Source organism: Nomascus leucogenys, chromosome 2 (genome assembly GCF_006542625.1).
Source record: "Nomascus leucogenys isolate Asia chromosome 2, Asia_NLE_v1, whole genome shotgun sequence".
In the NCBI taxonomy this organism is placed as follows: domain Eukaryota; kingdom Metazoa; phylum Chordata; class Mammalia; order Primates; family Hylobatidae; genus Nomascus; species Nomascus leucogenys.
The window spans coordinates 44,175,287-44,191,498 of record NC_044382.1 but is presented as its reverse complement, the minus strand read 5'-3'; the positions used below and the strand labels follow the sequence as shown (position 1 = coordinate 44,191,498).

General features: G+C 50.4%; 1 non-coding gene across 1 annotated transcript; it reads right to left on the bottom strand.

Annotated features, from left to right (window-relative positions):
• Nucleotides 1–267: 267 nt before the first annotated feature.
• LOC115831778 lies at nucleotides 268–374 on the bottom strand. The gene has a single exon (XR_004027274.1). It is a non-coding gene; the product is annotated as a U6 spliceosomal RNA (small nuclear RNA).
• Nucleotides 375–16,212: the final 15,838 nt, after the last annotated feature.

Genomic DNA, 16,212 nt, shown 5'->3' with positions numbered 1-16,212 from the left:
CCTCCACCGCCCCCCAACAGGCCCGAGTGTGTATTGTTCCCCGCTCCATATGTCCATGTGTTCTCATCATTCAGCTCCCACTTGTAAGTGAGAACATGCAGTGTTTGGTTTTCTGTTCCCGTGTTAGTTTGCTGAGGATAATGGCTTCCAATTCCATCTATGCCCCTGCAAAGGACATGATCTTGTTCCTTTTTATGGCTGCATAGTATTCCATGGTGTATATGTACCACATTTTCTTTATCCAGTCTATCATTGATGGGCATTTAGAAAAATATGGAATGCTTCATGAATTTGCATGTCATCCTTGCACAGCGTCCATACTAATTTTCTCTGTATTGCTCCAATTTTAGTATATGTGCTGCTGAAGTAAGCACTTTAATTTTTTGACTTTTGTAAAAACACTTATCTTAAAACACACATTGTACAGCTGTACAGAAATATTTTCCTTTCCCTTTTCTTTTTCTTTTTTTCTTTTTTTTTTTTTTTTGAGACAGAATCTCACCCTGTCACCCAGGCTGGAGTGCAGCGGTGTGATCTCGGCCCACTGCAACATCCGCCTCCTGGGTTCAAGCGATTTTCCTGCCTCAGCCTCCTGAGTAGCTGGGATTACAGGCATGTGCCACCACGCCCGGCTAATTTTTGTATTTTTAGTAGAGACAGGGTTTCACCATGTTGGTCCAGCTGGTCTCGAGCTCCTGACCTCGTGATCCGCCCGCCTCGGCCTCCCGAAGTGCTGGGATTACAGGTGTGAGCCTCCGCGCCTGGCCAATTAACTTTTTTAATAAGTAGGAGTATACCCTAAAATAATGATAAAAAGTATGGTATAGTAAATACATAAACCAGTAACATAGTCGCTTATTATCAAGTATTATGTACTGTACATGATTGTATGTGCTATACTTTTGCATGACTGCAGTGTAGTAGGTTTGTTTAGACCAGCATCACTACAACTATGTGAGTAATGTGTTGCACTATGACATTACCACAGCTATGATGTCACTAGACAATATAAATTTTTCAATTCCATTATAATCTGGTCTGTTGTTGATTGCAACATCATTATGCAGCACATGACTGTATATTATACTTCAACACAAAAGTTTACTTAAAAAAATAAATAACAGCCAGGCTTGGTGGCTTACGTCTGTAATCACAGCACTTTGAGAGGCCAAGGTGGGCGGATCACCTGAGGTCAGGAGTTCGAGACCAGCCTGGCCAACATGGTGTAACTCCGTCTCTACTAAAAATAGAAAAAAATTAGCCAGGCATGGTGGCAGGTGCCTGTAATCCCAGCTACTCAGGAGCCTGAGGCAGGAGAATTGCTTGAACCTGGGAAGCGTAGGCTGCAGTGAGCCAAGATCGCACCATTGCACTCCAGCCTGCGCGACAGAGTGAGACTCGGTCTAATAAATAACTAAGTAAATAAGTAAATAGCTAACCCCGCTGACGCTACTGCATGAGAGAATTCCAGGGAAAGCCTGGAAACTGAGCATCTCTTTCTGTGGTATCTTCTGCTGATCCTTAGTTACTAGGTTTTCCAAAGTCCTAAAACCTGATGTCAGCAACCAGAGCTGTGGGGACAGAGGAAAAGAGGGAGGTGGCTTAGTAGGATGAGTGTCCCCAGGAGGGGCTGAGAGTGTCACTGAGCACACAGAAGCCCTGCAAAGGGATGGCCCTAGCCCTGCCTGAGCAGACCAGAGAGACCACTGTCTGTGTTGAGCTGAGGTTGGCTCCCCACAAGCCTTTTGAGAACCTTGATCTGCTCAGATAAACCCCTTCCTTAGCCCTCTAGAATAAAAAGGAGAGAGCATCTTATTGTAGGCTGTAGGCAGGGGTGGGTGGAGGAGCTGAATTGGGCCCACTTTAGGCTGGGCATTGGATCCCAGTTTTACCAGAGTCTTTCTACATTGTTTGAGCTCTCCCAGATTGTCAGCTTCCTGCTGGCCAAGCTCAGCAACCCTCAGGGCATGGCTTGGCACTTGAGAAGTTTCCAGTGATGTTCACCTGAGTGGGGGTGGGAAGGCAGGAGTTAATGGCCCCACCTGCACCATGTCTCAGGGAGGAGAGCTTGTCTCCCAAATGTCTGGATGAAAGGCAAAGAGGGATTCACTGGACCATTCAATGCCAGGGGGCCCTAAGAGTGCCTTGCACACAGTAGGTACTTCCACACCCTTGTTGAAAGTCTAGATGGAATGAAGTGTCCGGTCCTGGGTCTGCCTTAAAGACAGATAAGAACCTACTCTGTGGGGTGGCGAGGCCTCAAGGTTAGGCCCAGAGAAGGCAGGACCTGCCCTAGGCCACACAGAAGTCCCTGGTGGTGGCTGAGTTCTTGGAGAGGACAGTGGCAGCTTGAAAAACTAGTCCATGAAGTCAGAGAGAAGCACATACCTTCCTATTGCCCTACCTTCTCCCAACGTACAGATGGGCAAACTGAGTCTTAGAAGGCATACGTGCCTAGTCCCTGCCTCACAGCTAATCTGCTGAATCTTGGATTAGTGTTGTGCTATCATGCCCACTCCTCTAATCTCCCTCTCCTTCCCCAGTCCTGAGTTTCTTCACAAAAGCATCACTGCCTACTCACACCCACCCACCCTTTGCGTGCCTCTAGAATAGGGGTCAGCAAACTGTTTCTGTAAAGGGTCAGATGGTAGATTTTTTTGGCTTTGAAATCCATAGGCCCATAGATTCTCTGCTGCAGCTCCTCAACTCTGCCTTGTAATGTGAAAGCTGCCAGAGGAAACATGTAAATGAACAGGCGTGGCTGTATTCCTTTACTTATGGATGCTGAAATTTGAATTTCACATAATTTTTACACATCTGGCTGAGTGCGATGGCTCACGCCTGTAATCTCAACATTTTGGGAGGCCGAGGCAGGTGGATCACTTGAGGTCAGGAGTTCGAGACCAGCCTGGGCAACATGGTGAAATCCTGCCTCTACTAAAAATACAAAAATTAGCCAGACATCTTGGTCCATGCCTGTAATCCCAGCTACTCGGGAGGCTGAGGCAGGAGAATCGCTTGAACCCAGGAGGCGGAGGCTGCAGTGAGCCACGATTGTGCCACTGCACTCCAGCCTGGGCGACAGAGTGAGACTCCATCTCAAAAAAAAAAAAAGTAAAAACTATTCTTAGCTCATGGGCTGTATAAAAGTGGGTAGTAGGCCAGAGTTGGCCTTCAGGCCACAGTTGGCCAATTCTCTGTTCTAGAATGTGCTATCCTGGGGCTCAGATTCCCCGTAATCACTGAGGCTGTAAGTCCTGTCCTACCATATGGGTGGTATGAATGGCGAACTGTTTGGTTTGCTCAGGAATGGGGGTTTCCTAGGCTTTAGATTTTTTGGTGCTAAAACCAGTACAGTCCCAGGCAAACCAGTACAGAATAGTTGGTCACCCTAGGTAGTAATCATTAACCCAGAGAGGGCCAGGCTTCAGGAGCCAGCTGGCCAGGGTTCAGGTGTGGCCCCCAGGGCCCCCTCCAGGCACTGCCTTGTCCTTGTGGTTTGTGGTAGGGCCTTGTCCCATTGGGACTGGTCCTCTGCAGGGAGATGCCCCCTCCTCCATGCAAGAAAACCTCTGTGGTCTGGGAGCTCTCAAAAGGCAGGAAGTTGAATCATCAACTCCGGTAACGTCTCCGTCAGCCTGTGGGTCTGCCCGGGGAGCTCAGGGCTCCAGGCCCAGGGGGCCGGCTCTGCGCTTTGTTTGCTGCTTTCTCTGAACAGGAAAGCTTCAGAATGAGGCTTCTAGAGAAATGAGAGCTGTTGAGTCAGATGGGGAGGAGCGCTGGATGTCAGGTTGACCAAGACTCTCACCCTGCTCTGGCCTGGACTTGCTTTGTAGCCTTCAATGACTCTCTCGCCCTCTCTGTATTTTGGCTTTGGCTTCTACCACAGAAATGCTGATTCTTGAAATCCTCTTAAATTAAGAGAATGAATGATGACCAAAGTGGGAGCACCCCGGCTTCCGAAGACTCATTTTATCTTCTCTATCAGGGATGCAGGCTGCTCAGACACACTTCCCTGCCTCCTGCCTGCCTGGGAGAAGGACCTGACCAGCCACCCCAGTTCTGGCCACAGGGGCTTTAGGAAGGTGACAAGTCTGGATTTAGGGAGATGGAGGAGAGGGGCAGAAAAGTAGGTCCAGGTTAAAGACGGTTATCCACAGATAACAATGATAACCATACCACCTGTTATCTATTAAGCACTCACGATGTGCCAGCCCTTGAATGATCTCATTTGATCCTCACAATGACTCTTTCAGTTAAGGATTATCATCGTTTCCATTTTATAGGAAAGGCAAATGAAGCCCAGAGAGGATAAGTACCTTGCCCAAGGTCACCCAGCTACCATGTGGTGCAGTTGGCATTAACTCGAACTGTGTTAGACTGTGGCTTTGAGGGTTGAGGGCTCAGGAAGCCCACAGGTAGCAAGGGAGGGATGATACTGGCAGAGAAGTCTAGAGTAGGGTGGGGGGAGAAAGTGTTCTTTCTTCCTGGTGCTGCATAGGGACATCCAGAGAATACTAAGAAGTCTGGGGTTTGCTAGGCTTAGAGACCATGTTCCCAGACCAGGGATCATGAGCACACAGTCCCTAAGCCCAGCAAACCCCAGACTACCCACAGTCTGAACCCTGAACCCCTCGAGACCATTTGGAGAATCTGTCAAGGGCTTGAGGAGGAAATTGGATACATAGCAGGATTTTGCTACAGAGCAGAAATGAGCATTTACTTTCCGAGCAAAGACAGCCCTTCTCCAAGGATGCCCCTGGGTGTCTCTGTATGTACCTCCCCAACCCAGCATGGGTGCCATGCTCAAGGTTCAGACAGAGGACCACAAGCCCCATGCTGTACCATGCATAATGTCCCTCTTCCCCTATGAGGGAGGGGACAATGGGAGCTTGGCAGAGTTTGACCATCCTTAGCAGAGGACTACGCCTATGAAGGGCCAATAGGGCCACTGATGGGCTGTGCTCCTGGGGTGGGGGCAACCCCCAACTTGCTGTCCTCAGTAACACAGCCGATAGATGTCTCTGAGAAAAGAGGCCAACCCAGCTGTGCCGGGCAACTGACTGGACCCCTGACTTGGATTCAGGTCAGGCCTAAAGATGCCTTCTCCCCTATTAGCATCAGGTTCAAAGCCAGGCTTAGCTAAACCCTAAACATTCCTTACACTTTCTGGGGAACCATGAAATTCTTCATGAAGCCCTTAATTTAAAAAGCATCTTGTAGGCTGGGCATGGTGGCTCACTCCTGAAATCCCAGCAGCACTTTGGCAAGCCGAGGTGGGCGGATCACGAGGTCAGGAGTGAGATCAGTCTGGCCAACAGAGTGAAACCCCTTTTCTACTAAAAATACAAAAAACTAGCCGCGTGTGGTGGCACACGCCTGTAATCCCAGCTACTTGGGGGGCTGAGGCAGGAGAATCGCTTGAACTTGGGAGGCAGAGGTTGCAGTGAGCCGAGATCGTGCCACTGCATTCCAGCCTGGGTGACAGTGCGAGACACAGTCTTAAAAAAAGAAAAAAAGAAAAAGAAAAGAAAAAGCATCTTGTGCTGGGCATGGTGGCTCACACCTGTAATCCCAGAACTTTGGGAGGCTGAGGCAGGTGGATCGCTTGAGGTCAGGAGTTCGAAACCACCCTGGCCAACACAGTGAAACCCCGTCTCTACTAAAAAAAAAAAAATTACACAGGTGTGGTGGCAGGCGCCTGTAATCTCAGCTACTTGGGAGGCTGAGGCAGGAGAATCACCTGAACCCAGGAGGCGGAGGTTACAGTGAGCTGAAATCGCACCATTGCACTCCAGCCTGGGAAACAGAGGGAAACTCCATTTCAAAAAAAAAAAAAGCATCTTTTTCTGTCTGCTATGTGGGCTCTAACTGGAATTGGTAGGGCTATGGGCTCCAGGAGGCTTCATTAGCCAGAGGACCTACTAGGACCAGGCCTGCACTGACATCTTGAGGTAGAGGTGGGGGCCTGGAAGCTGGGTGCAGGGCTGAGGCCCTTCACTGGGTCTGCACTGGACAGCTAGGCCCAGGAGCCAAATCATGGTTGCAGACATTTGGCTTCCATTATCTGACTATTTGGGGCAGCCCCGAGCTAGACTTGATTACTGCAAACCTGAAATAGTTCCTTATTAGACAGGGCTGGCTCACCCTCCTAAATGAGTCTTGTTGGGACTCTCGGGGTCTTGCACTGAGCGCACTTCCTCATCCTATCCTCCAGTCCCTCTGGCAGGAAAGTAGGAGCACCCCCAGTGCTTCTGCCCAGGGCCTCTGCACAGACTCCAGGGGCACCTGTGGGGCTGAGGGCAAGTGGCAACACAGTGCCTCAGGCCAGGACTGGCCCAGCCTTCTTCCCTGCACCCAGCTCCTCCCCATGGAAGAAAGGGGAGAACAGGACTGGCTAGTTGAGGACACCAGGGACTGGACCTGCCTGAGAGTGACAGTTCTGGGACTCTCCCTGCTCCCGGTGAATGCCAGCCAGGGTGTGGGGCCCAGGAGCCTCCATGCTTTCCCAGTCCAAAGGTCACTAACTGCCCAGCCGCTGGGAATGTGTGGAGGGGGCGGTTCTCCAGCCAGGGAGGTGCAGGAATAAAGGGGGTGTGGGGAGACAGGAAGAGGCTGAGCTTGTGGGGCCTGAGAGCCTCTCCCCTGGGAAGGGTGGGGCCATTGGGCTGCCTTAGATTCCCCCACCTCTCAGCCTGCTGCCTCTGGACAAAGCTCTGCAGAGGAGCCCCATCTCCTTCAGCCCCCTCCTGCCTTTGGGGTGCAAGTTTCCTGAAGGACTTGAGTGAGATGTCACCAAGCGACAGGCTGTCAGGCTCTTGGCAGCAAGTCCTGGCCCAGCGGCAGAGTCTCTCCTTGGGGCATCTGTCTTTATCAGGGGTGGATGCTGTCAGACTTGCTAATGGTGGAATTTCTGGCATGTGGCAGGTGGGTAAAGGAGACCCTTGGGCTAGGGAGCCATTTGCAAGTCCCTCAGATGGCCTCAGGTGTGGGTCATGCTCCACTGCAGCCATGGTCACTGGAAAGCCAAGTGGACTCCATGGGGCTCCAAGCGGTGGGAGGGAGCTCCTGGGAGGCACAGTGTGGCCCAGATGCCCTGGTCATGGCGACATCCAAGCACAGCTGAGAAACTTGGGCAGGGAGGGTGCAGAGGAAATTTGGAAATGGCCGAGAGGCTGGATTCAAGGTCTCTTGGGCTTGAACTGAGCTAAAGCAATCCACCCACTTCAGCCTCCCAAAGTGCTGGGATTACAGTCATGAGCCATGGCATCCGGCTGGACTCAAAGTCTCTTGTTCCCTGATCCTGGGCTTGGCATGGAGCAGGGAGGAAGCTGAAGGGGGCAGGTAAAAAGATGCCCACCTGGGCACTGTGTTGTAGACTAAATGAACCCTCAGACTGTGAAAGTCTCAGAAATCAGAGAAAGAGGCCTGGTGTGGTGGCTTGCACCTGTAATCTTAACACTTTGGGAGGCTGAGGCGGGAGGATCGCTTGCGCCCAGGAGGTTGAGGCTGGAATGAGCCATGATCATGCCAATGCACTCCAGCCTGAGTGACAGAAAGAGACCCTGTCTCAAAAAAGAAAAAAGAAAGAAAAAACACACAGGAAGGGACTGGCACTTCCAAGTCAGAGAGAGCTCCCTGAAGAGATGGGCCTGGTAATTGAGAAAGAAAGCAGTTGAGACAGACACGGGGGCTGTGGGAGCAAGAGTCTGGAGGTGCGGCATGCCGGGCAGGTGTAAGGACTGGTGAGTCACCAGGGGAAATGTGTAGAAAGGCTGTGGGTAGTGAGGTGGCAAACGGTGGAGAGCTCTGCCCTGAGCTCCATACCCTTCCAAGCCTTTGCCCATGCTTATGGTTGAATTGTGTCTCCATGCCATGCACACAAAGATATACATTGGGCCGGGCACAGTGGCTCATGCCTGTAATCCCAGCACTTTGGGAGGCCGAGGCAGGTGGATCACCTGAGGTTGGGAGTTCGAAACCAGCCTGACCAACGTGGAGAAACCCCGTCTCTACTAAAAATACAAAATTAGCTGGGCGTGGTGACGCATGCCTGTAATCCCAGCTTATCGGGAGGCTGAGGCAGGAGAATCGCTTGAACCCAGGAGGCAGAGGTTGCGATGAGCCGAGATCATGCCATTTGTGCTCCAGCCTGGGCAACAAGAGCAAAACTCCATCTCAAAAAAACAAAAAAAAAACAACAAAAACAAAACAAAACAAAAATATACATTGAAATCCTAACCTCCTGTACCTGTAAAGGTGACTGTATTTGGAAACAGGGTCTTTGCAGATTTAATAGTGTTAAAATAAGGTCATTAGAGTGGGCCCCACTCTGGTATGGCTGGTGTCCTTAGAAGAGGGAAAGTTGTTGAGGTGATGGGTATCCCAACTATCTTGATTTGGTTTTATACATTGTATACATGTGTCCAAATATCACCTGTACCCCCAAAATAGGTAAAACTATTATGCAGCAATAAAACATTTTTATTTTTATTTTTACTTTTTTAAAAAGACAGCCAAGTGCGGTGGCTCACGCCTATAATCCCAGCACTTTGGGAGGCTGAGGCACGAGGATTGCTTGAGCCCAGGAGTTCATTACCAGCCTGGGCAACATAGCGAGACCCTGTCTCCATAAAAAATTTTTTAAAAATCAGCTGGGCATGGTGGCTGGTGCCTGTAGTCCCAGCTCCTTGGGAGACTGAGGCAGGAGGATCAACTTGAGCCCAGAAGGTCGAAGCTGCAGTAAGCCATGGTCATGCCAGCGCACTTGAGCCTGGACCACAGAGCAAGACACTATAGGGAAGGCAGCCAGGTGAAAATGAAGGCAGAGACCAGAGTTATGCGTCCAAAAGCCAAGGAATGCCAAGGACTGCCAGAAGCTGGAAGAGGCAAGGCAGGATCCCCCACTAAAGACCTTGGAGGGAGCACAGCTTTAGCAACACCTCAATTTGGGATGTCTATTCTCCGGAACAGTGGGAATAAGTGTCTGCTGCCATAAGCCGCCTCGCCTGTGGCACTTTGTTACAGCAGCCCAGGAACCTGACCCAGCCAGGCTGCTTCTGCTGCCCAGCATGCCCTTCTCTCATCCCTACAGCTGGTCTCTCACTGCCTTCGAGCCCCATCACCTGCTCGGGCTCCCCCTCTGTGTGCCCCCAATTCTGGACACTTATTCAGCAGACCTGTAAGGTTTGCTGGCCAGCCTATCTCCCTGGCTAGACTGCAGGCTCCTTCAGGGCAGGCCTGACCTGTGCTAGGGCAGCATGATGCCTGGTACAGAATAGGTGCTCCTTAGATGTGGGGTGAATAAAGGAATGCTCGAAGGGTGATGGGCCCCTATGAGACTGGGATGTGCCATCTACTCCTTCACAGCCTGGCTCAGCTCAGGCTAGGGACATGGCAGTGCTCAGAGAGGTCACAGCATCTTCCACACAGACCATTCCCAGCTCCACCACTCTCCAGTTCCCTCTTGGTGCCATATGAGTCTGAGGAACTTGGGGAAATTCCTAACCTTCCCTTTCAATTGAGCCATTAGCCCTTGGAGTTAGCCACAACGTAATTGCTCAGGTCCCTCCAACAAGGGGCCTGTGTCTGTGGCTTGATGACTCATGCACACTGCTCCATCCCACAACCTTGGGCAGGACTTGGGACTGGGGACAATGCCAGCCAGCACAGGCAAGGAGCTTGGACATCCCATTACCCCAACCCAGTCCCCAGGAACAGAGTGTACTCAAGGCTTCAGGACAAAAATCTAGAAGCAAGGAGGCGAACTGAGTGAGATTTGAGTGACGAAAAGGAGCGGACAGAGACAACAGCGAGTACAAAGGCCCTGAGGCAGGAACGAGCTTGGCATGATCAAGAACTGAAAAGAGCACAGGGGAGGCTGCAGCACAGTGAAAGAGAGGTCAGTGATAGGACATGCGATTAGACGGGGCCCACTGGACAATCCAGGATAATCCCTCCCTCTCAAGGCCCTTAATTTAATCATATCTGCAAAGTGCCTTCTGCCATGTCAGGGAACGTATTCACAGACTCTGGGGAGTGCAGTGCAGACATCTTTGGGGATGGGCATTATTGTGCCTACCACAGTGTCTCTCTCACCCTCTTGTCTGTCTCTCTTGCTCTATTGCTACATTTCTGTTTACCTATCTACCTATTTATTTGAACCTGACCATGGATCTATTGACCACAATTTATCTTTCTTCCTACCCCTTTATCAAGCTTCAATAAGTTATTTATCAATCTATCATTCCTCAGTGGCTTTGATCTTTTACTCTGATAACAGCATCACCCCTCAGCCATCTGTCTAATAAACTAGACGTTAAACTCGATCTATCATTTAGTTATCCTCTGTCCATGATGAATTATCAATCATCTAGCTCCATCTTTGCAGATGTTGTACAGATGTGGACATTTTTTTCTCAATGTCTATTGAAAAGATCGATAGATATAAAGTTCAGTAAATATCCACTGAGTGCTGGCCATGTGCCCATTGCTATGTCATGTGTGGGTGAAATAAGGGGCTGACACTCCCAGTAGCCACAGAGGGTCCTTTTTCATCTTACCATCATCCCCATCAATGCTATGATCACCAATCCATGCACACTGTCCAATTTTGTCATCCACCTTGGAATTTTTTTTTTTTTTTGAGATGGGGGTCTTGCTCTGTCACACAGGCTGGAGTGCAGTGGTGTGATCACAGTTCACTGCAGCCTCAATCTCCCAGGCTCAAGCGATCCTCCCACCTCAGCCTCCAGAGTATCTAGGACTATAAGCGAGTGCCACCGTGCCCAGCTAATTTTTGTATTTTTTAAGAGACAAGGTCTCGCTATGTTGCCCACGTTGGTCTCAAACACCTAGACTCAAGCAATCCTCCTCCCTTGGCCTCCCGAAGTGTTAGGATTATAGGCATGAGCCACTGGCCCTGGCCAGGGACCATTTTTATATAAACTTTCTAGTGAAATTCAGGCTGTTCTAGTCTGCCTTTTGCCTACTAGCCTCCTTGTATATGCATAAATAATGCAGACTCATTTTAACTTGATGTTGATCTTACATAAAGTGTGGGTGGAAAAGTATATCTGCTGGGCAAGCATCTAGTGCATCAAATAACGAATCCTAAAGTTAAATGGAAATTATTTTTAGGTTGTCTGGGCAAATAGCACAGAAGGTGGGGGAATCCAGAGATATGACCTCAGATGTGACACATGCAGACACACGACACACCACACATACACACACACACACACACGCATGTGGGTACACACAAATGCACCTTCTCTCTTCCTTCTGCCCCCACACTAGCAGCTCCTTCCTGGCTTCCTCCGCCCCTCACTCACACAAAGGGCCAAAGCAAACACTTCAGCACTGAGTCATGTCCTACCTCATCTTGTTTCCAGCCTAGGAATCTCACCTCCCCACCTGGGCTGTGAGGTCTTCTGGGGCAAAGATGGTGTCTGCTTCTCCTTAGGTGTGCCCTTCTAGTCTGATCAGCCAGAGGACTGAACACCTAGGATCTGCTTGCCTTTCCTTGAGCTCCAAGGGCAGTTGAGGATCCGGGAGGCAAGGGAGCTAGACGTCCAGTGGTAGACGCTCTCTAGGGCAGCCCCTTTGCCCCCCCAGGAATCTGCCTCTCCTGCCCAACTTGGATGCCAGATAACGTAGGTTTCTTCTTTCTGTAGCAGTCTCCTAGAGGAGCTGCATTAGGTAGATAATCTGCCTAGAGCTGGCCTAGCTGGGGATCAACTCAACAAGAATTTCCTTATTTCCAAGCATCTCCCTCACATGGGCATCCAGTGCCAATTTGTGTCCAAGTCTTTTCTCCAGTGCGCGGGATGGAGATCCAGCATATTTGGAGGCAGCTCGCTGCGTGCCAGAGCCACAGGTCCTAGAATATCCAGCAATCACAGTACCCAGGGCCACCCCAGCTTCACAAGTCACTGTGCCCAAGGCCCTGAGGGAAGAACAGCTTGCTCACTAGTGCCTGAAGGAGGCTCCCAGGGCAGCCACCTTGTACCCTGGAGACATTCCCAGCAGTGGGAGGCAGATCAAGGCCAGGACACCATTAATGAAGCCTTGACTGGGGTGAGACATCTCAGGGCCAGCTGGCCTTGCTGCTTCTCGCCCCACTCTGAACCTTGATCTGTCCACATACTTGACCCTGTTAGAATCTAGTGTCTGCCCCTCCCCCATCCTGTGGTATCCTCAGGGCAGGGACCTCATGTAACACATCTCTGTGGCCTGAAACCAGCCCAGTGCTTGGCCCAGAGCTACTGCATCTGCAGCACAGATCTGTCCCTGAGCACAGCTAGCACCAGCTTCCCTGCAGGCCTAGAGCCCAAGCCCTGGCCTCAGGCAATCTCCACTTCCCTTGAGGCCAGCCCAGAGCCCCAACTCAGTGAGTTCTCATGAACTGTTTAGAATCCACCAGGTAATGAGTTGTCCCCACTCTGCTGTCTCAGGAGCCAGGCTGGGCCAGGTATTATCAGATTGAATTTGTTGGGAAGAAAGGGCACTCCACCTGCTGGAGGAGGGAGCACCTCCTGGAGGCCATGCCACTCAGAAACCTTCTTCCCACACAGCTTCCAGCCCCAGGCTGCCCACCCAGGTCTCAGCAGGCCAAAGGCCTAGTGAGGCTTTTCTGTGCCCCTGCTGGAGCCCAACGTCCATGAGAAGGCTCTGGAATGCATTTAGGATCTGAGACTGGTCCAGCTGAAACAGCCCAGAGAGACCCTAATCCTGGGACCCAGAGAGAGCCAAACAGGCCCCAGGCCACACAGAGGGCAGCCCAGAGGCTAGCCTAGAGGGCAGGTTTCTTGCCCCTTCCTGCCAGGAGAAGCGTGTCCTCACCACACCAATGATGTTTCTGTCCTTGGGTGGATTCTAAGCACCTGCGGGGCAACCAGCACTGCCCAAATGCAGAGGGCTTCTTGGGTTCCCCCAATAAGGGCAAGGTCGACTCCTCCCCTCCATCTCCACAGCTCCTGCCCCTGCCCTTCCCCCCTTCCCAGTCTTGCTCCCTACATACTCCAGTACAAGCAAATTCATGAATTCGGTACGTACATTTCCAGACCTTTTTTTCCCATACAAAAATGTATATGTTTGTGTCTCTGTGTGTGTTCAGATAAAAATGTAAACTTTTCTAGGGTTTTTTTTTGTTTGTTTTGTTTTGTTTGCTTTTTTTTTTTTTTTTTTTTTTTTTTTTACTGTGAGTGGGATCATACTGCACTTATTACCCTGAAAGTTGTCTGTCAATTAACACTTCTCCTTTTTTTTGAGACAGAGTCTTGCTCTGTCGCCCAGGCTGGAATGCAGTGGCCCGATCTCGGCTCACTGCAAGCTCCGCCTCCCGGGTTCACACCATTCTGCTGCCTCAGCCTCCCGAGTAGCTGGGACTACAGGCCCCTGCCACCACACCTGGCTAATTTTTTGTATTTTTAGTAGAGACGGGGTTTCACCATGTTAGCCAGGATGGTCTCGATCTCCTGACCTCGTGATCCACCCGCCTACGCCTCCCAAAGTGCTGGGATTACAGGCGTGAGCCAGCCAACACTTTCTTGTTCACCAGGCATACAAACTGCACATGCCACTTCTTTGTTCTTTTCTTTCTTTCTTCCTTTCTTTCTTTTTTTTTTTTTTTTTTTTTGAGACAGGGTCTCAGTCTATTGCTCAGGCCAGAGTGTAGTGGTGCAATCACGACTCACTGCAGTCTTGGGCTCCAGTAATCCTCCCACTTCAGCCTCCCAAGTAGCTAAGACTGCAAGTGCACACCACCACGCCCAGATAATTTTTTTTTTTTTTTGAGATGGTGTTTTGCTCTTCTTGCCCAGGCTGGAGTGCGATGGCGCAATATTGGCTCACTGCAACCTCCGCCTCCCAGGTTCAAGCAATTCTCCTGCCTCAGCCTCCTGAGTAGCTGGGATTACAGGCATGTGCCACCACACCCAGCTAATTTTGTATTTTTAGTAGAGACGGGGTTTCACCATGTTGGTCAGGCCGGTCTTGAACTCCTGACCTCAGGTGATCAGCCCACCTCGGCCTCCCAAAGTGCTGGGATTACAGGCATGAACCACCGCCCCTGGCCTAATTTTTTGTATTTTTTTATAGAGCCAGGGTTTCATTACGTTGCCCAGGCTGGTCTCAAACTCCTGGGCGCAGGCGATCCATCCACCTCAGCCTCCTAAGTGCTGGGATTACAGGCGTGAGCCACCATGCCCAGCTGGCTGCTTTGTTCTATTTGCACTGTGCATTATTTAGTTAGTCCTTCAGTGAATGGACATTCAGGCTGTTTCCACATTTTCACTGTTACAAACAATGCTGTAATGGCTGTTCTTAAACTGCCATCCTTGTGCCCACATCAGAGGGTCTCACAGCAGGGGGTGGGGGAGAGTTCCTGGATTTAGAGCTGCATGCTCTCATCTCCTTCCAATGTGAGGCAACTGCAGGGTCTCACCTTCACTTCAAGCAGCTCACAAATGTAGTTTCTGGAACAAAGGGCAGTTCCCTCCTCAGAAGGAGCCCCCAGGGGTTAGCATCATGCTCCATACCCCACTGCATGCTATAAACCAGGCAGACACCATCCATCTGTCTGACTTTGACTCCCCCTATATCTTCCCACCTCCACTTCTCCCCCACCCCAAACCCCATCTCATATGAATCACCATCACTATGCAGGTCCACCTCCAGGACTTTCTCAAGAAACTCTCTCTTGCCCATTTCAGCCTCCAGGGTCCTCAGATGGCTTGTTGTACCTTGACCATCCTGCATATGCTTAAGGACCTGTCTTCCTAAATAGGCCTAAATCCAATGAAGGGAGATCTGGATCTGAGACTCACTGCCTTAGCGTAGAGCCTTGATGGTGTAAGTGTTTGTAAATATATGCTACTCTGTTTTTTTTTTTTTTTTTTTGAGACGGAGTCTTGCTCTGTCGCCCAGTGTGATTTCGGCTCACTGCAAGCTCCACCTCCCGGGTTCACGCCGTTCTCCTGCCTCAGCCTCCCAAGTAGCTGGGACTACAGGTGCCCGCCACCATGCCCAGCTAATTTTTTTGTATTTTTAGTAGAGACAGGGTTTCACCATGTTAGCCAGGATGGTATCAATCTCCTGACCTCGTGATCCGCCCGCCTCGGCCTCCCAAAGTGCTGGGATTACAGGCGTGAGCCACTGCGCCCAGCCCCATACTTTTTATTATTATTATTATTAGAGACATGGTATTGCTCTGTAACCCAGGCTGTAGGGCAGTAGAGCAATTCTAGCTCACTGCAGCCTCGAATTCCTGGGCTCATGCAATCCTCCTGCCTCAGCCTCCCAACCCATTGGAATTACAGGCATGAGCCACCATACCCTGCCCCAGTGTAATGCTATTTCTAATATAAGCCAAGTTACCTCCAGGGTGACTGTGAATCAGTAAATACATGGGGCCAGGTATGGTGGCTCACACCTGTAATCTCAGCACCTTGGGAGGCTGAGATAGGAGTATCACTTGAGACCAGGAGGTCAAGACCAGACTGAACAACATAGTGAGACCCTGTCTCTATAAAAAATAAAAAATTAGCTGGACATGGTGGCTCATGCCTGCTGTCCCAGCTACTCGGGAGGCTGAGGCGGGAGGATCACTCGAGCCCAAGATGAGCTTGAGACCATAGTGAGCTATGATCAATTGCACCACTGCATTCCAGCTTAGGTGACAGAGTGAGACCCCGTGTTTAAAAATTAAATAAATAAAAAATAAAAATAAATCAGTAAATACAAGGAAAGGGTCTTTGTAAGACTATCAGATGTGGGGAGATTTGCTTTGATTGATCAGAAACCCTGGGAAAGGTGAAAGAAAGGGTTTTGCTTATACTGCTCAACTTGACTTAGAGCCAACACCTTCAGTTCTTGGTGGTCCTTGGATTGGGTCAGGCCTCTCAGCTCAGAATGGGGCGTCTCACACTTTGACTCTGGTTGGGCTGGCCCTTGACTTGGCTATTGGCTGCTGCCAGTTTCCGGGGAAGCGTTTGGAGGCCCCAGGGATCTTCATTTCCTTTTGCCATCTGTAGCCACCAGGCTGGATCTGAGAGTCTAAGAGGGACAGGTGGCCTGGCTGACACATTATCCAGACATCTCCTGGGACTGGGCAGTACCGTCTCTAAACTGGCTGGCTAACGCTCCAGAGGGGTGCCTCTCCCAGGCATGCATTTGTAGTGCACCCCAGGAAGAGCCAAGTCTGGATCTTTC